The sequence below is a fragment of the Fukomys damarensis genome, unplaced genomic scaffold (assembly GCF_012274545.1).
Source record: "Fukomys damarensis isolate Sample0158 unplaced genomic scaffold, DMR_v1.0_HiC HiC_scaffold_23, whole genome shotgun sequence".
In the NCBI taxonomy this organism is placed as follows: domain Eukaryota; kingdom Metazoa; phylum Chordata; class Mammalia; order Rodentia; family Bathyergidae; genus Fukomys; species Fukomys damarensis.
Window position 1 is genome coordinate 25465402 of NW_022900935.1, and position 5075 is coordinate 25470476.

The 5075-nt window shown below is 37.6% G+C and overlaps 2 pseudogenes; both read left to right on the forward strand.

Moving 5' to 3' along the window:
• Positions 1 to 557: 557 nt before the first annotated feature.
• On the forward strand, positions 558 to 2910 carry LOC104852629 (annotated as a pseudogene).
• Positions 2911 to 3219: 309 nt separating this feature from the next.
• Positions 3220 to 4944, forward strand: LOC104852630 (annotated as a pseudogene).
• Positions 4945 to 5075: the final 131 nt, after the last annotated feature.

The window sequence follows — 5075 nt, forward strand, 5'->3', positions numbered from 1 at the left end:
ACCTATATATCTGTTTTCTTATACAATATCTTTTTGATTTAAAAAAAGAAAGATTACAAAAAAGTATTCTGCCACAAAAGAGAATATTCTGCTGTGTATAGTTTTATCAGTGACAAAAAAAAAATAAGCACAATAAAAAATAAAGAGATTCAATACAAACAGGCCATTTTAAATTTTGATTTAAACGTCACTGCAAAATAAGCATTCTTATCCTCATTTAAAATTCAAACCTCCTGAGCCAAATCTCTTGCCCAAGAAGAAAGAATCTTCAAAGCTGTTAGAGCGCTCACTGAAAAGCTGTCAGAGAAAAGAAAAAAAAATCTTGTATTAAAGGTAAACCCATTAGGATTACAATAGAATTCTCAACACCAACTATAAAAATAAAGTCCAGCAGAGAGCTGGGTATTTAGCTCTGTGGTTCTGCTGCCTGCCTTGCAAGCTCAAGCACCTGAGTTCAATCCCCAGTACCAAAACCAAAAAACAAAATGAAACAAAAAAACAGTTCAGCAGAGGTTGGGGGATTTAGCTCATTGGTTCCACTGCCTGCCTCTCAGGTGCAAGGTCCTGAGTTCAATCTCTGGTACACTCCCCCGAAAAAGTCCAGCAGAGCTTGGAGTGAAGTGTTTTAAGCCTGAGAAGAAAACAACTTCCAATCTAGACTAATATATCCTGGAAAACTATCTTTTGAAATTGATGGAAGAAAAAGGACATTCCACAATAAAGAGTACTTTAAGAGATTCATGAACGCCAAATCAGCATTCCAACCATACTCAAGAATATCTTAGGGACAACATAGCCAACAAAGCCAAAAAGTCAATGGAATGAATACATCAAGCAAGCAAATAGTTTAACAAAAAAAGGGGGAAAAAAGTGCTAACAGCAGAAAAAATGCAACGGTAGAAATAAGTCAATACCTTTTAGTAATAACTCAGCGTAAATTACCTTACCTCCTCAATTAAAAAACACAGGTTCACAAGTGGGATTAAAAAGACAATCATATAGCATGTTGCATTAAAGAACCCCATCTAATAAAAAAATTCATAGACTAAAAAGATCAAAGTATGGGAAACAATATTCCTAAAAAGAAGGAACTAAAAGGAAGTAGGAATAGGAATTTTATTCTCAGACAAAGTAAACTTTAAGCTAAAATGGATCGAAGAGCTAGTCGTGATAGTACATGCTTGTATAATCCCAGCACTTGGGAGGATGAGGTAGGAGTGAGTTCAAGGCCAGCCTGAGCTACATAGTAGGACCCTGTTGCCAAAAACCAACTACCAACCAACCAACCATCCATCCATTAGAAGAGACAAAGAAGGTTGCTACCCGTTAAGGGAACAATTTTTAACAGGAAGAGATAACAGTTGTAAATATATATGCATCAAATATTGGAATACCTAACTTCATAAAAGAAATACTGTGGGACATACAAGATCAAATAAACAACATAATCATTAATGGGTGACCTCACCCCATTCTCACTAAGAGATTAACTAAACAAAAAAACTTTCCCTCTAAAATCAGGAACATGATAAAGATGGCCACTATCGTCACTTGTATTTGATACAATATTTGAAACATTAGCTAGAGCATTTAGGCAAGAGGAACAAAAAGGATATATGTAGGTTAGAAAAAAGTAAAATCACTCTTTGCAGATAACACAATGCTTTACACAGAAGATCCAGATATTTCCACCAGAAGAATCCTTGAATTAATAACCAAATTTAGTAGTGTAGTAGAATACATAATCAGCACACAGAAATCAATAGTGTTCTTGTACACCAATAATGAGCCCACTAAAAAAAAATTAAAACAGTTCCATTCGCAATAAAAAGAAAAACCTTAGAAATCAACCCCAGCAAAGGGTCAACTTCGTGGAGGAGCCCACGTGCTCCGACTGGGAGACCAGCGAGGGGGTAGGGTGGGGAGGAGGGGCGATGATGACGATGACACGGGAGCTTGACATGCCTTGGTGTGTGCAGAAGCATACAACTCTGATGAAGAGGACGATGCAAAGTCCAGGATTATACATCCAAAAACTGATGATCAAAGAAGTAAGATAGCAAGAAGCTTGTAAAGACATTCTGCTGTTTAAGAACCTGGATCTGGAGCAGATGTCTCAAGTATTAGATGCTATGTTTGAAAAATTGGTTAAAGAAGGGAAATGTAATTGATCGAGGAGATGATGGTGACAATTTTTTATGCGTTGGATAGAGGAACATTTGATATTTATGCAAAATATGGTGTTGGAAGAGGTATTGGTAATTATGACAATCTTGAGAACTGGCCTTAATGTACAATAATAATAATGTACAATACACCCAGAGCAATTACAATCACTGCTACCTCTCCTGGTGCTCTGTGGTGTTTGGACAGGGTAACCCTCAGGAGAATAATTGTAAAAAACAATGTCAAAAAGAGAAAAATGTATGAAAGCTTTATTGAATCACTGCCGTTCCTTAAATCTTTGAAGGTTTCTGAACGCCTGAAGGTAGACATGATGGAGGGACCAAAGTATACAAGGATGGAGAACAAATCATTGCTCGGGGAGATTTGGCTGATTCTTTTTTCATTGTAGAATCTGGAGAAGTGAAAATTATTATGAAAAGAAAGAGTAAATTGGAAGTGGAAAACAAAACAAAACAAACAAAAGAAGTAGAAGACAATGGTGCAATAGAAATCACTCGGTGTTCTAAGGGACAACTTTGGAGAGCTTATGCTGGTAATAAGCCTCGAGCTTCTTCTGCACATGCCATCAGGACTGTCAAATGCTTAGCCACAGACATGCAAGCATTTGAAAGGCTTGTATGGAAATTATGAAAAGGAACATTGCCACCTATGAAGAACAATTAGTCACCCTGTTTGGAACAAATATGGATATTGTTGAACCCACTGCATGAAACAAAAGGACAGAGCAAGAAGACCTATAGTGACAGAATTATACAGTAGTGGTTAGTCCACTGAGAACGTGTTTGTGTAGATGGCAAGCATTTTCTGTGATTTTGGGTTTTTTCCTTTTTTTACATTTACAGTGTTTTAGTAAACAGTAGTGATTTCATAGTCAATAAGCTTTAATATCACTTTCTAATGAGTTAATAAAAAATCAGCATATTGATAAAATGACTTTTCTCAAAGTTATTTGAAAGTTTTATTTAAATGCTTGTAATATATTGAAAGTACCCATGTTTAAGAAGATAATTAAAAGATACTATCTTAGGCAATATGTGTTTGACTTATTCAGATGGGTATCAAGTTAGTGACCATGCCCATGTAAGAGGGAGTCTATGCTACACAGCATGGCACCATATTCTTTTTATAACTCATTATACAGTAAATTTTTAATCATTTTTATTTTAGTTTTTCTGGCTTGATTAAGTTGTGTGCTGGCCTTGGCCTATTAGTGAAATAGTATGAAACATCATATGCAATTTTAAACTTTTTATATCTGCAATAAAGTGTGTTTTGACTTTTTTTGGCATAATGTCAGCAACCAACATATTACGATGATTGAGAAAAGTGTCTTTTAAAGATTAAAGATCATTAATGCATTATTTTCCCTCATCAAGTATATATATATCTCTGCTATCCTTTTTCGTTTTGCAGCTTCCTATATTCTTTATCTTTAAAAGTTTAATTTTCTGGTCGTGCTCATCCTGCTTCTCGGCGCCAGCCCTGGAGCCCAGTCTGAGCAGTGGAGGTGGCCGGAGTGTGCCGCCTGGCTCACTTTCATCATTGACCGTGGGAGCTACAGGATTGACTTGCCCAAGGCCAAGGTCCACAGCCAGGTGCTAGTGCTGCTGCCCATCCACGGTGTTGCTGATCATCTGCATTGTGATCCTCAAACTCGGTTCTTTGTTACTCCTGATATTAAACGTGGATTGCCTTGCTGCAGAGAGGAAATTGCGCATTTAAAGAGTGGCTGCTTTCTACAATGCAGTTGCCGTAGTCATCTACAATAATAAATCTAAAAAGGAGGCAGTCACAATGACTCATCCAGGCACTGGAGATATTATTACTGTCATGATAACAGAATTGAGGGGTAAGGATATTTTGAGTTATCTGGAGAAAAACATCTCTGTACAGATGACAATAGCTGTTGGGACTTGAATATCGCCAAAGAACTTCAGCCATAGCTCTCTAATCTTTGTGTCAATATCCTTTATTGTTTTGATGATGATTTCTTCAGCATGGCTCATATTCTACTTCATTCAGAAGATCAGGTACACAAATGCACATGACAGGAACCAGAGTCGTCTTGGAGATGCAGCTAAGAAAGCCATCAGTAAATTGACAACCAGATCAGTAAAAAAGGGTGATAAAGAAACAGACCCAGACTTTGATCATTGTGCAGTCTGCATAGAGAGATATAAACAGAATGATGTTCAGATTCTCCCCTTCGAGCACGGTTTCCACAAATCTTGTGTGGATCCCTGGCTTAGGGAACATTGTACCTGTCCTATGTACAAACAATGTTTTGAAGTCCCTGGGAATTGTGCCAAATCTGCCATGTACTGATAATGTAGCATTTGATATGGAAAGGCAAACCAGAACCCTGGCAGTTAACCAAAGATCAGTCCTAGGTGACCTTGCCAATGACAACACCCTTAGCCTTGAGCCACTGTGAGCTTTGAGGATCTCACATCTTCCTCAGGATGGGTGCTCACCCCCAGAGCGGGAGAAATCAACATTGCAGTGACAAAAGAATGGCTTATTATTGCCAGTTTTGGCCTCCTCATTGTTCTCACACTCCGCTATATGATCATCAGAGCCACAGCTAGCTTGAATGCTAATGAGGTAGAATGGTTTTGAAGAAGAAAAAACTGCTTTCTGACTGATTGCCTTGAAAAAAGAACCTATTTTTGTGCATCATTTACCAATCATGCCACACAAGGTTTTGTTTTTAGTACATTTTATTTTCTCATAAAATTGCTAATGCCAGTGCTTAGTATTAAAAGAAATAATAGAGCCAAGGATTTAGCTCAGTGGTTCTGCCGCCTGCCTCGCAAGCACAAGGTCCCAAGTTTGATCCCCGGTACCACACACACACACAAAAAAAAAAAAAAAAAAAAGAGAGCAAA